The 15,915-nt window shown below is 40.1% G+C and overlaps 1 protein-coding gene across 1 annotated transcript in view; it reads right to left on the reverse strand.

Moving 5' to 3' along the window:
- Nucleotides 1–15,915, reverse strand: part of LOC113483319 (cytochrome P450 2J2-like) — a 74,950-nt gene that overhangs the window by 51,710 nt on the left and 7,325 nt on the right. The gene's annotated exons all lie outside the window — the stretch shown is intronic.

Genomic DNA, 15,915 nt, shown 5'->3' on the forward strand with positions numbered 1-15,915 from the left:
AGAATATCTAGATTTGATGCAGCAGAGTACGTATAAGGCATCTTTAAATCTGTCAGAGGATAACTGGTTTGAGTCCAGCAGAGAAAAGGGGCAGGCTGAAACTTGCTGAAGAGTGAAGATACAGAGAGAGGATTTCTTTTAGGGCAGATGTTTTTAATTTTAAAATTCTGCTGAGTTTATTTTTGGCAAGTCCTTTCTAATGCAGCAACTGTTTACTCCCATCAGAATCAGCACTGGGTGGTGGCTGCAGCAGGGGCAAGGAGCTCCTCCAAGGGGCAGTTTGGATAAGGGGTCTGCTGTAATTAGAGCTATGAAAGTAAATTGAAAAATACACATGGAAAACACCAGAGATACTTTTTGATCACCTCAGAAGTTCAGCAGTATACCTGAGGCTACAAAGGCTTGTCATATACATAAAATACTGGTCAAAATCAATGGAAGAGTCTATAATAGCAGAAAATGAAAAATTGTTTCTTGTGATGAATATAAATTTATTTATACTGTCTAGGGAAGACTTGTGAAGTGTAAGTAAACTCGTCTTTCACTAATATTCCTGTTTCTGTGAGAGAGGATAGGACAGCTAAACATACAATCATCTGTGATTGAGATTAGTTTGGGCAGTTTACCATGAATCACAAATTTAGACCCATCTCGTTATTTCTAATTCAATAGATGATGGAACACAGCGTCAGAATAGTAAGCACTTGATATTTAGGTGTTATTAAATTAAATGGCAGAATAGCCCTAGTGAAATACAGAAGATCGCATCGTGGCATAATAAAATGACAGAAAACTCTGTGCCCTATTAAAAACTGATGTCAGAGTCTCTGTGGATTTGCATGTGTGCATGAATAGATAAGGCAAAGCAGTGCTATGATTTGGGGACGTTGGAGCTATCATTGCTTCTTAAAAACGAAGCTGGAAACATCAGTAACATCCCAAGCATTATCGTCATCGCTATGTGATGCTGTCACTCCTGACAGCCACCCGCTTCCCAGATACCCTTCCGAGGGAAGCTCATAAACAGGCCTGAAACAGAAGCTTGCCCAGGAAGGCCCCTGTGCAGCCAGAGCAGGTGGAGTTTCCTGAACCCATGGGAATGGCACAACCCAAACCAACGGGCATAAATACCACTTGTCCAGATGCTTGAGAGGAGACATGCAGGGTGCTTCAGAGGAAAACTATCCAATGTACATGGGTAGGTTATTTGCATGTGGTTGTGTTAATGTCTATCTGTGACAGGAACGCTCGTTGGTGATTTTTAATCTGCTGTGCACAGGTGCCCAGGAGAGGAGAGCCCAGCACATGAGGTGTGGCAGCAGGACAGCAGCGGGAGGCTCGCAGCAGGGAGATGGAGAGGTAATGCTTGCTTTTCAGAGCCTTTGCACCTTCATTCTTGCCTGCCCTATTTTAAAAGTGGTTCATTTTAGCTCATGTTCTAACAAAGGCTGGTCTTTCTGAGCTTTTAAAAGGCTTTTACAGCCTGGCTGATGTTGCCACAGAAGGCTGACAAAGCTGAGAGCAGCTTTGAGAGGAGCCCTGCTGCCCCTCTCGTGTTCCACAGCAACTCAGCCTTGGCTGTGTGGTGCCTCCACCATCAGGCTGCTGAGCACCTCCACCATATCCTTCATTCCTCCTTCTTCTCTTGATTATTGCTTCTACATTATTTCTCATGGCTTGCTTGGGGTCCCTTCTCAGGACAGACAAGATGGATTGACACCCTTTCTGTCCTCTGTATCATGGATCCTAAGCAGCCTGCTAGTGTCAGTCCACAGCTCAGCTTGTTATCCCAGATCGTCACGTTTTTTACTTTCTCTGTGATGACTGAGCTTAGTTGCTTTAAGCCTGTAAAGCTGATTGTACTTTGATGCCTGATTTCTTGGCAGGGACCCCCTATAAAGGACTGCTGTGCTCCTGGATTGTCACATCAGTTTGTAGGTCAGCCTCTGTCTTGCACCTTTTAGATGACACTTCAAAATTTAAATCCTTGTAGATAGAACAATGAATAATGATTGGGAGCTGGCCTGGGTGACCACTCAAGGAGGCTGGACCTGCAAGCAGGGGGACTCTGACTTGGTTAGGACAGACTGCATTTTCCTGGAAACAGACTGGAAGTTCCGTTTTGTTCACAAACACAGGAAGATGGTCACGCTTTAACATAGTGGTTTTATCAGATATGGAATTCTTTGCTTTGTCTCTCCTCATTGCTGAGCTCTTCCCCTGTGACTCCCCAGAGCAGTACAATGGAACTGTTTAACCATACAGTGGAAGATCTTGCTATAAGGGAAAATATAGAAAATGTAGAGAGGCAAAGTTGAAGATTTTGGGTTCATGTAGCTCTTGGAGAAGCTCAGAACCTTACAATGCCCTGTGCTCATCTGTCTCCCTTTCCACTGAATTTTGCAAGGACATTGAACCTGGGGAGTTATCTGGTGAAGGTAGTTTCACAACCCTTTGTCTCTGGAGTAGTTCATGTTAGCGGGTGTGAGAGGTAGTCTCCTTAGATATATATGAAATTGAGGCCAAAATATAAAAAGAAAAGTAAAAAAATGTAATGTATTTGCTCCAAGGGCACTTAGGGAGAAAAAGCTATAATTATTATATACATAACTATAAATGACACTTAAAACAACACATGTAGGTCAGCTTGTTTTTTTTCCAAAATCAGGTAGAAATGAAAGGTTTTCTGTGAGAGTTTTAACTTTGTTAAAACATGATTTTCCTGAAATTAACATACAAAATGTTTACATGTTCACAGATCTTTACACAGCAGAGGAGAAAACATTTTCTCAGAGGCAAGAGGTTAAGAAAAGTAGAGCCCTGCTTAGTGCAGAGGTCGCTTTTAAAATTTATCTTGGCCTAGGAGTCCTTTTTTTCCCTGGTGATAATAAAAAAGAATTCTAAGGAAAGAAGAAAGGTAAGAAAAACTAAGCAGTTCCAGGAAGAGAGACTTAGAGTTAGTGAGAATTTAATTTTTTCAAGTAACAGCTAGAAGATAGATAAAACAGCAAGGAAATGTGAAGACTGAGCAAATCTTTAGTAGCTCAAATTAATCATCTTCTAGCTGTTTGCCTTCAGAATTTGTGTCAGCTTCCTTCTGTATCAACTACAAAATATGATGATAAATGTCATGATTTGGAAGTGTGGGAAGGTGTGACTGCATAGGAACAGGAGAAACACATAAAACTAATCATTCTGGTGGGAGGAGAGAGCACACTGGGGAAAAAAAAAAAACAAAAAAAAAAGTCAAGCACTTATAACAAAGGTCCTGTTGAGGAGAAGGCAGAGCGGTTGGACACAGCTGTTTTCTGGGCATTAGGACGTACATGCAGCACCAAGACCTTTTACCTGCCTGTGAAAGGCCTTGCTCAGGGAGCAGGAGCAGGCAGCTCATCTGTGCTGAGTTGGGAGTAGGGAGCTTGCTCCGGTTTTCAGTGGGGTGATTAGCCCAGGCAAGATTTTGCTTTTCTGCAGTGAGCTTCTTCCTGACATCGAAGTTAACTCTTGCAAAGCCAGTGTAGATGTTTCTACTCTGCACTGTGCTGCATCTGCAGGAAAAAGGTGGGCCTTTCCCACCAGTGAGAAGTATTCACCTTTACTAGGGAGAGAAATGCGGCTCCTATGAAAGAATAAGAGAAAAGGCAAGGACAACAATATCTGTTGTAAGGTGGAGTTATTTAATTCAAATTCCCACGTTAGTAAGGACACCATTTTGCTCTTATTTCGAGCCTTAACAAATATATTCCAGTGACTGCACACTGTCAGAAGCACAGCCTGAAGAGAATGCTGCTGCACTGTTTCATTCCTTGAAGAGTTTGCCACTGACTGTTGAGATGAGATGAATGTTTCAACAGCTAGAACTTCTAGATGTGTCACCTGGTATATTTGCTCTGTGTATCCTTAAAGTTTATACACAGAGCAAATATAAGTAATAAAGAATAATTATTCTGTATTTCAGTAGTATAATGATGACCAAGGAGATTGCTGATTTCTTAAAGCTGCAGTATATCAGGAAGACTCTCTGGCAGATGGACAATTTAATGCCTTTTCTAGCTTTGGTTGTCAATAAAAATGGCAATGGTGATCTAGAGGCCAATACATTTACACCACTGATGTTCATGGAAGATTTCTGTGTAGATTAGGAAGAAGAGGTTAGAAAATAACTAGATAAATGTGATGTTTTCAGATTGGCTGGTCTGATTCATCCCAGGGCACCTGGGGAACATTATCAACCTCAGAGCTATTAGTAATTATCTATGAGAACCTGTGGAGGATGGGAAAAGGTCAAACATTTGCCTGTCTTCAGAAGGCAAGAGAAGTTGCAGTGTTATAAATGTGTCAGCCTGATTGCACTTCTCAGAATATCCTGGAAAAATAATCAAATTGTAAGCACTTGGAGAAAAACAGAAAGAGTCAGTACTCACCGAATAATGTCAAAGTTACTTGGTTTTGTTTGATGTGACATAGCTAGAGGTCTGTTTTCAGGAGAGAAGCCAATAATATAATTTACTGCTCTTAATGCAGCTTTTCCACAATCTCAGAAACTCTAGGGAAATGTGAGGTATCTGAAACTTTGCAGAACTTCATGGAAAACTCAGGAAATATGTATGAATAGTACCACGTCAAACTGGAAAGACAGACTGAATGGGATTCTGTCCTGCATCTAGTACTATTCAATATTTAATCAAGGACCTTGATAGTATAAACACCAAGCCTGGGTAAGGTCTAGTTTCTTGGTGCTGGCACATCCCAAACAGATGACTGCAGCATGGTGAGAAAGAGATATTCCCAAACTTGTTGTGGTTCATAGAAACTTAAAGGCCTTATTTGGATTTATTACCTTGGTGAAAGCATGGAGGCTGACATGACATGGATACTTCTCCTTATCAGTTTTAATGTTAGATAGCTGGAGAGGTGAAGATGACCCTATTCCAACATCTCTTTTTCTTCTCTCCTTCATTTCTTCCTGGAGTGACAGTTTTCTCTGGGGATTTTCTCTCAGTTTTTCTTCATCATTGTGCTTCCCACAGAGCAGTAAGTTCTAGCAGAAAAATACATTTTAGTTTTGCAGTTGCTCAAAATGCCCCTAAAACACAGAGTATTCAAATTCAAGTTTGATGTCCTGAGCTAAAATGTTTTCTTTAGATTTTCTTGAATAAAGGTTTTAGTGGGAAAAATAGAAAGTTTTCATAATGAAAACTTTCTGAGAGGAGTTATTTGAAACTGTATTTATCCATTGAGATCATCGACCTAAAAAATTCCAATGAACCGGATTATTATGAAATAATATTTCAGCTTATTTTGGCGTATCTTTTTTCTTAGTGAAAAACTTATGAACATGTCCTCATATCTGTGAAGAAATCTCAGCCTGTGGTATTTTTAGCCAACACTTCAGGAACTATTTATTTGCTGTCCTGCAGTGTGAGAATCTAATGCTAAAGGAATAACAATAATAAAACTGCAGCCCTTTCCCTGAATAGTTTATGAGGTACAGCAGAGGAGACAGGGGACAAGCTAATAATACGAGTATATTCTGGGGTCAGCTGGTGATATGATGATATTCTCCAAGGAATGCATTGTAAGGAGCATTACAGAGAAAATGAAACATTTTGGACTGTTTTGTATTCTCTTTGAAATAACTTTTTTGAATACTATAAAAATGTTTATTGCAATGATGCAGTCATGTGAGCATAGGCTTTGCCTTGTACATTCATCTTGGATTGGCAGCTGTAAGCTATAGAAGACTCCAGTTTGTCATACAAGGCAGGCAGCTTCCCTTAGCCTACTTCTTAGTAGTTTTGGGCAGGGACATATATCTCAGCCACCACCCTCCACTAATACTGAGGTTACTTGTAGCTTCAGCACTCATGGACAGTAATCAACATCATACAGAAATGTAGACCTTTGCTGCACTTTGAAATTATTTTCCAAGTTTTTAGATTGCTATTGGATTATGGGACCTGCAGGCAGAGATGCACAGGATTTCAGGCTTGCCCCTCTCTGACACTGTTGTGGCATTGGCCTGAGTCATGGCAGCAAAGAGCACATCTTTGTGGGAGTTTGCTGTTTAGATGTCTAGTCCTAATGCATGTATTTGGTCAAACGCCATAGTTAAGGGAAGGTGTCTCAGCACAGCCTTCAGCCCGCCCAAGAACATCAACAGCTGCTGGAGAGAGCGCTGCTTAATTCAACATAGCTCGAGTGTGAATTCTGCAGCGCGACATTCTCCGATTTTAGTATTTCAGCAGTGCATCCTCCGAGGAACCAGGCAGAGGGCAGCAAAGGTCTCTGAAAGAGCTGTGCCTGCATTGCTGTCACTACCTCAGGAAGAGCTAGCCTCAAACGAACCAGTTTCACCAGGGCATGATGGAGTTCATCACATGTTCATTTCCCGTCAGTATGAGACGGGTTGAGGATGAGATTCAAACGCTACAATACAATGTCCTTAACAGATTTCTTCGACGTTTCTGGTGAAACACAGTATCTGTGGGGTTTCTTGATTACTAGGTACACAGGTATTATTCACCATGACCATGCTCTTCTGCCCTCTGATCAAGATAAGAGGCCCATAATTTTTTCTGTATTTATAGTCTCTCCCACGTAAGGGAATACAGTGCACTGCGGAAGCTCCCAAGTAAATTACTGTGTCTTCATTAACCCTAATTTTCTCTAGGTAATATAGACCTGGCCCAGATGATGGAAAAACAAAGCAATTATGCAATTTGAAATGTGGGAATTTCAAGGCTTAGAAGCAGAACGTTGGTTCCATTTACCATGCCTCTCTCCTCTCCTTGCTCTTAAGTACTGCCAAGAGAAAAGAGAAAACTTCGCTATAATTAAAAAAAAACACCACCAAATGCCCCCCAAAAAACAAAACCCAAGACAAACCAGGAAATATTGAATAGAATAATTCTGGTTATTATTAATCAGTTTTAGCTTATTGGTTTTTATCCAGCTTTGCAGGTGAACTTCTGCAGTATGGGAGTCAGGACTGAAAATTACTTGCCTCTTATCTTTATGATGTGTTTGACAGGATGCTTAACACAGAGCTGACCAAAGTGATTCTCCTTGAACAACACTGTCATTTGATCAAAGAAAACCCTGTACTCCATGAATCTGAACAGTAGAAAATATCTCAACAGATCAACCTGAAGCGCTTAATGAACAAAGATAGAGGACTTACCTTTCCATCCTTCCCTTTCTGAAAGGTGTGGGTTATGCTGTAAGTCCAGGTGTTGGAAACAAGATTTCCATGTTAAGAACAGGTCACAAGGAATGTAATCTATTGCCTGTCCCTATTGTTATTGTTCAAACTTTTCACATGTCTGTCTGTAGCAAATTGCCTCACTCCTCATTGACACCTGTTGGGTTGCACAGTATGTTATGAATACCTGCTTTGTTATGTGCCTGTAGTGGCATTTTCAGGCTTTAGGAAATTCTGTGTTTAAGACTGTTGTTGGTTTTAAGCTGGACTCTTTGTAGGCTTGTGTTATGAGGCACATTAAAATTTCATTGCTGTTTGATCACACGCTGTGTTATTTACAGGGTCCCCATCAGCAGGATGGACGTTGCTAACAGCAAAGGTTGCCCTCTATTTCTCTTCACCCTTATCACCCAGTGGCTATATTCAGACTTACCGCATCACCAAAATTTGCCCAGAATGAAATACTGCGTGACTAATGTACCCATAGCATTTCCTCTGCGTCCTTGTTGTATCGTCTGAATGCTGCATAAAAGATACCAACTAAATCTTCACAGTTCCAGGTACCATCACCCTGATTTTGCCAGTGGGGAAACAGCCCTCACAGCCTCTATGCCGACAAACAGCCTTGTGTACTTCACTGGCTGAGCTTAGGGCCTGAGTCTTTCAGCAGCTTTAGCACATACTTGTATTTGTGCATCAAAATACTAAAGTAAGATAAATATTTACACTCAAAGCACAACTGCAGTAGCTGCAAGCTGTGAGCACAATATGCTTCTCCAGACCTGAGCTTTGAAGTCTGAACAAGACACCAGTTAAGTGAATGGGTAATTGGCAATTGGTACGTCTGAAGGGTAGGAACTGAGACTTGCCCAGCAGTACACAGGCATTCAGGGTGAGGAGCCAGCTCTCAAAAGTGGTTTTCTGTTGGCTTGGCCAGAAGATTTTTCTTGCCATTCTCTGTCTTTTCATGACAGCATCAGAATTCTGCATCAGAGAGATGAAGCCTCAGACAACAGACAGAGCTTTCTGTAATCTGAATTTGTTCACAGAGCAGGGGCTGCCAGGCACAGTGCTGTGGATAACATGTATGACATAATGCACATAAAGTCCTGAACTGAGCTTTACCATGGGAAAAACAATCTTTGTTGTTGGATATTGCTGTCCACCTTCCACTGAATTTGAAAAAGAAGTTGAAACTGACATGTGGAATTACTCAGCTTGAAATTAAAACACACTGGGATGCTAAATCCCTGCACGTGCAACTAGTACTGCTTGCTTTAATGCAATTATACTGGGACCTATAGTGAGGGGGACATAAAACTTCGTTACAGTGCTCAGCTGACACATATTTATTTCTTGCTATTTCAGCCTTGTGATCTACCATTTCTATGCTGTCTTTCAACTGCCGGTTGAAGTACAGAGTTTTTGAAAGCTTGAGTTAAAAAATAAAAATGAAAACTTGTTCTGAAAACAGGATAAAAAACTTTTGTTATTTTAAAACTTTTTAGACCATTGTTTTGAACAGTTAGTAATTCATTCTGTGTATAAAAGCAGTTTCACTATTGTTTTCAATTGTAGATGAGATTTTCCTGAATATAAGGCATTTTTTTCAAAATCCAGTGTTTGCACTACCCATCTGTGATTCCAGTTCTCATTTGGTCCTGCAGAATATTATTTTATTTATCTTTTTTTAATTCATGCAGAGTCTCTTTTGCATCCAGAAATTGAATACCACAAGGATCTCTGGGGATAGAATATGAATTCATCAAAAGCATTTGCAAATGTGTCATACCATTGTGACCACATTGCTTAGAAGATTGCCTTAAACAGATCAGACAGGGAATATCTGAGGAGTAATGCCTGCTATGCTGGAGAAATTTGCTTGTGACAGAATTAACAACATACTCTTCAGCCTGGAACATGTTATTAAAATGGGTGAGGAAAAGATGAGAGGGAGAAGAAGGGTATGTGTGATGTACATGTTTAACAGGATTAAATCTCTGTAGGAAGGAGTAGTAGAAAAAAAAAAGTTTGGCCTTCACATTGCTGCAGGCATATTTTTTAAAAACAGAGGAGTGGAGAAAGCCAGCTGTGAAATGTGGACAAACACTGTTCTCTGGCTTTCCTTTAGGTCTTCTAATTGTACAGTTTCTGGAGTTATAATATGCAAATATGCAAACACAAACTCATTCAGATTTGTCTCCTGGTTTCTGAAAGAACAAAGCAGTCAGTGTGATCTCCTGGTGAAAGTGGATAGGAAATACCAAATAAAATAGAATAAGAAATTATCCTACAGTTTTTATAAATATTTAATAGTAGAGAGAAGGACATATACCTGGGTAACAGAGACTGTGAGGCTCATAGGTCAGTGAAGAGATCTCATTCTTCCTGTTTATTATTATTTTTTTTTTCTAACATGTTTTCTGGGAGCTGACCCAGCTCAAACAGGTTGTAAATCTGCAGGATATCTTCACTTTGGAGAGGTCCCAGTGACTGAAGTTTGAGCAGAGAGGAGACACTTGGCTACCCACCCCAAACAAGCTGCCACGTGAGCTGTGCCTGTTTCGGGAAAGTCACAGCAGATGGAAAGGGTGAGATCACTTTGACATAGAGACTGCCTGGAAATACTCATCTGTCCTTTTATGTGCTTGTCTCTGTTGTTTCCAGCACTGCTATGTAAATGTTAACAGTCTCTTTAGAGCAGCAGAGAGTTACTTTGTGCATGTGGCTGTTCTGACAGGAAGGACTGGTGTGAAAAAATGAAAGTGAGGGCAAATACCCGAGGCAAAAGGACAAGATCTGAGAAGGTTTCACAGAGGTTTTGAGGAGGAGTAGCTGATCTTTCAAGTACGTATCTGGAGAATCTCTGCAAGCTAAGTGGATTTTCCAGCTGGCAAAATGGTTTATAAGATGTTCTGAAGAAAAATCTCTCCTGAAGCAAATAAGCCTGGAAGAAGTTGCTTTTCCTGCTCCCTACTTTTCTCCAATTGTACTACAGTTCTTCAGCCTCTCAGGGCACTTCTTTTCTCCTCTGTCCCCAGGTCCAGAACTGCAACCTTGTGCTGTCCCGTGTGTGTTCAACATCCCCACTCTGCCATAAATCCTCACTCCAGCTGTCACACAAACCTGGAGGCTGCAGAGGAGCTGACAGGGACGATATGTACATATTGTTTCCTGGGGTAGAAGATGGCTTTTCTGGTTTATATGAGAAACTCTGAGGCCTCTCTCAGCAGTATTAGTGCAAGCAATAGAATTTCTTGCAGCATAGTATCTATAGGAGGAGCATCAGTTTTGACCTCAAGTGGTATTTCTCAATCCCTTTTAACACTCATGGAACATTTTTTTTTGGGAAAAAAAGACCTTCCTGGACATTGTTACTGTAATGCACAAGCAGTAACATAAGAATTGAAACAATAATGAAAAATTAGGTCAATTTTTTTTTCCTTGCTTAAGTTTGTACTGCAGTTACTTCATGTGCAATCAATTGAGCAACCTGTGTCTAAAGGGCTGCATTATCTTTGTCAGTATCAACTGCTAACCTCTTGCCTATTAATTTGTTATATAGTATCAATGGCTGCCACCCAATTTACCCTTTAATCCATAAGTAATTGTCAAATGCTGAAAGTTGCTGAGTGTGCTTGCCATCTTTCTTGACAGCCACACCAGCAGAGTTGCTATAGGTGCTGGAAGTTGCTTCCTGAAGGCAGGTGCTGAATGGCAAAGCCCCAAGCAGCTTTGTCCAAGGGCTTTCTTCCATGGGAGATCTGGATAAACGTGGAGGGTATTGATTAGATGTGTCTCTCCCTCCTTCAGGGAACTGGCAGAAAAGCAACAAAGAGCCAGCACAGGGGCAGATGCTGAGAGAGAGGGCAAGATTAACAGGGCTTGTTGGGGCACAGTCCTGGCTGTAAGACCAGTTGCCACACACAGCGTGTAACCCTCAGTCTCCCTGTTCTCTTCACAGCAGCACCCCACAATGCAAGTCCCCACCATTCAGTCCTCCTTGGAAGCAAGAAGGAAAAAGCTTCCCTGAACAGGGAATGAGTCAGACTTCTGGCCACTGCACTTTATACATGGCTAATTGTCACACTGCTGCTTTAGCAAAACAGATGTCCTCTGTTATCAGCTTAATGCAATTAGTGTAATACTTCAAAAGGTTGCTGTCCCTGCCACCGTACTGGAGATTTAGGAGTGTGTGTGTGTGATGGAGGGCAATTAAGCTTCTGTGATACTGCTTGATTTTTTTTTTCCCCTTAAGATATATAAAATAAAATACAGAAATGTCACCTACATCTTTCTCCGAAGTATTTCTGGAGGCTTATTTAGGTTGTTAAGTCAACCTCTCAAACCTGAAATGTTACAGAAAATAGCAGTGCTTGAAAAAAAGCCTGTGAGGAATGATGGTGTAATCGAAGACTCTGAACTGCCAGTCACAATTTCAGATTGGCTCAAAGGATGTGTTATCTTCTTGTGGTTACAAGCCATCCTGATTCTTTGTAACACCCATGTGGCTGCTTCTATTTCTTTCTCCCCCTGGTTTCTACCTCCTGTTGCTTGACTTCCCTTTGTCACACCCTAATTAAAGACTTTGGGGAGTTGTAAACACCTGAGTGCAAAGGATTTACAATGGGAAGTGTAAGGTGGAGATCGGTAATGGAGTTGATACAGCGCCACTAATCTGGGATAATGTATTTCTACAAGTTATATGTAGTAATTATATTACACTGTTGAGTTGTGCTGATTCCGCTTTTCATGCTTTGCATTTAAATTCTTACCATGGAAATTTAGGGGCATTAATACTTGCTTGAATAGAAAGTCTGCTCCGTTACGTATTTTAAATATAAATAATTATGTAGTGCTGTCTAATTTCTTGCCCTCATAAGTAGGAATAGATATCTTTGTCTGGACAGATTCAAAATGTAGTTAATAATGATAAAGTACCCTGAGATAGTTGATGGAGAGTGAACTAAGAAGGGAAATAATTGCTTTTTTTAGTATTGTGTTTGTATAAAGTACATTGGAGTTATAGGTCAGTGCTTATATCTTGAGGCTTTTGGTTTTATTTGGTTTTGTTTGTTTGCTTGTTTTTTAATGCTGGTTTAGAAGAATATGCATTGTAAACACCGGATGTCCCTGTTTTGAAGGTATGAATTGTTTAAAGACAAAGACAGGGTGGGGGTCATACTGGTCTTGCAATCTTTATTCATTAGCTTGTTTGTTCACTCTTGTACATTATTGCAACCTTCCCAGCTTTTCTTTGACCCCAAGTCTTCTCCTATTTTAAAAGCTGCTTCTCATTTTGCAACCACTGGTATGTACAACTGCACTCCTTTAAAACTGTGTTTCTTCTCCACATGCTTACTCCCTTTGAGCTTTCTCTTGTATATGGTTTTTCTGGGAGCTGTGGGTTTTGTATTTCTTTCTTGTTTGAGCCAGAGGGCCACCTTCCTGCCTATGTTGCTCTGAGCACATATCTGCCAAGCTTATCTGTGGTCAACCTGGTGAAGAACATGCCAAGAGTGAAATGCTCATCTGCAGTCCTCCATGCTGGATAAGTTGGATCTAAGTCAAACCTATCTCAAATATTACTGTAATTTTTTTGTGCTGAAAAGGTGTAGCTATGTCATGTCAGTCCCTGGAGCTGGTGCTTTCAGTTAAGAATGACTCTCTCTGCAGTATATCTTTTCTGAACAAAAAGACAGATTGACCAGGTTATTTGAGACTGCTGGGACCTGAGTGGGAGGGAAATACCATCCTCAGAGCCATCCTCTCCTATCTGGCGGTATTTTGAAATCAATCTCTTTGTCCTGGAGGATGCCCATTGTTCTGGCTTGAAGTCTGTCTGTCCCTGGTGTGTCTGGACATGCTTATGATCTCTTGGTCAGGCATGCCAAGGTACGTGTCCTCCACATCCTCTTTCACTCCTTCTCTCAACGGGATTGGCTATGACACGTATTAGTCCTTGGCCTGTATGTGGTTGAGGAAGGTTTGGTGCCAAGACTTCCGCACCCTCCAGTGCAGCACTCCATGAAATTGCATATAACTCCTGGTCTTCCCACTTTCTTGGGGACAAACTACTTGGGGTTGTGTGGCTTTACATTTGACTGCACTGCAACTGACCCAAAGGTTGCCATCTCTGTCAGAGATCTGATTCCTGAGTTTCATTGTTCTCTCGATCTTGAGATTTGCAAGCTTTATAAATATTTTTAGATTTTCTTAAATTAATGGTTTAAGGTAATTGAAAAACATATTAAGTAATATAACTGCAATACTACTGCTTTATCCACCAGATGTGTAATATTTTCAAATAAAGAAAACAAGTAACTATCTAATTATTTTATGATAGAGACTTTTTTCTTTAATCTGCTTATTTTTAAGACTTTAGAATTAATACCTTTCAGTACATAATGTTTTCTTTGGTTATTCTTAGGGTGAAAAACATGGGCAGTCAGCTACTCTTCTTGCTTTAACTTTGCCTCGACCAGTTCCTTTATTCCATGTGCAGCGATACATTAGAGTTTTTAAGCCATAGGTTTTGCTAATTGTGGACTTTTAAGTATCTTTATTTTGGTATCTAAACATGACCTTTTTCCTTGTCCTGTTGTCTTTTCCCTTTTCCTATGTCAATAAAAATTATTTTTACCTGTGGTCAGTACAAGCTTTCAACATTTTCCCAGCCATTGACTTTTTAATTACAACTCTCCTGGATTTTAACTTCAGTGTATTTTTTGTGACAAGCTATTATAACACACTTTTGGGTGCTTCATGTCTGTCAGACACTGTGGGAGTCTTTTGTGGAGCTTATTTGTTTAGCTTGACTTAAAAGTGCTCTGCCATCAGTGTCCTGTCATCATGCTTTTCATTGTTCTTGGCAGTTATTAGCAGTGCTCTGAAGAAACCACTGATAGAGGTTGAGATGAGAAACTGCTCCAGCTGATAACATTAGCATTGTATTTTACAGTTTTTGCCATATTTTTGCTGGTGGTTCTCTTAGACATTTCTGAAAAGCTGGTATTTGTTGACTTCAAACTATTTTTTTTCCAGGAGGTCTGTACAGCCTCAATTGCTCACTAGCAGCAATAGCACAGTGCCTATTGTCCTCCAAAAAGATCCTGATGTAAGAATGTTGATTTTATCCTCTTTTGTAAAAACAGAAATCTGTTTTTTCTCTCAGGCCTTAGAATTCACCCTCTAACATATTTTTTTACTTGTCTTTTCCTGCTGACTTTCTTAACCCTTTGGGTGATTTTGTTTGCATCCTCAGGCTTGTTATACAGAAATTATGGATGTGATCTCAGATACTTTGCATTTTCCTGCCCCTTGAAAAATTCATCCATCTCTTCCTTACATAGAGAAATTATCCAGTTTCTCAGTTATTTCACCCAGAGAACAAACAAATTACTCTTCTCTTTGGCAAACTCTCTGCAAAAAAAGTTCTTGCAGCAATTTGGATCAGGGATGCCAGGCCCATTTCTGTTGTCTTTCCCCATTTTCATTTTGGATATGAAGGTCATGAACATTGTTTTCTTCTCACTCTTTGTGCCACCTCAAGTCCAGCCTTAATGCTCCCAGTTACTAGGCACATTACAGCTTGTGCATTTTACAAGTTTCCGAAGGTAATTGTGGGTGAGGAGTTAAAAAGCATAGAAATGTACTGTGCAAATTCCACTTTTAAATATTATCTGTTTGAAGCCTCACTCAATGCTGCTACTTTGTTCTCAATCTACAAACAGTTCTTGTGCTTTGGAGATCCTAATTCCTGACATTTCCTCTTAGCAAATCTGTTACAGTTTATTCTTAGTATTTAAATAGCAATGTCCCAGAGCAGAAATTAAACATTTGCTTGCTCAAGGATATCGGGATCATGCTTGTTTTATTGACATATCATCTGCACAGCATTATCTTTTCAAGTATTGTACACTTCCTTCTGAAACTTACTTCACAGTGTGCTTTTATGTTCACTAAAAATCTTAGGAAACTTTGGCTTCCTGACAGCTTTCATTAACACTTTCTTTCTTGCCCTCAGAGTCCACTTCTTTGGACTGCTCCTTACTTGGTTATTATTTTTTAGGAAAGCTGAATTTTCTGCCAAAAATACAAACCCAGCAAATATTGCTGATAACATGTCCAGAGGAGGCATCAAACAGGAACAGATCCATGCCAACACAAGATCACTCAGCTTGGTTTTGTGTCCAATACATGAGGCACTCGTGTAAGTAACTATTCATGCATCTGGGTTTCAGATAGTTGGAAAATTCTGAAAACGACAAAAAAGGAAAGGTGATGGTAACATCTGGTAGGATAAACTGCTGGCTGGCACATTTGGCTTCATTCTGCTTCTGATACTGGTGATTTGATTCCAGTTAAATCTGACCCATGTTCTGAAAGAGGTGAATTCATTTACTGACATCAAAATACTACACCATGTATGAAATGTCTAAAAATAAGCAATGGAATATTGACCAAACACATAAGAGATGAATATGACTGTATTTAGTCTATTCATTAAATTTAGTAATTCAGCATTTCTTCTGACTTCAGCTGTCTGCACAAAACTATTTTTCTTCCTTTTTATTTCCAAAATTTTAGACTTGATATTTTGAATAATTTTATCTGATTTTATATTTTGCTGATTTCAACCACATAGTGGGCAGTTGTTCCTGACTTGCAGTGATTTTAGCAAAGCCATGGAGCTCACCTCTGCCTGCTTC

This window comes from Athene cunicularia (genome assembly GCF_003259725.1).
Source record: "Athene cunicularia isolate RWA chromosome 9 unlocalized genomic scaffold, athCun1 chr9_part1, whole genome shotgun sequence".
NCBI classification, from domain to species: domain Eukaryota; kingdom Metazoa; phylum Chordata; class Aves; order Strigiformes; family Strigidae; genus Athene; species Athene cunicularia.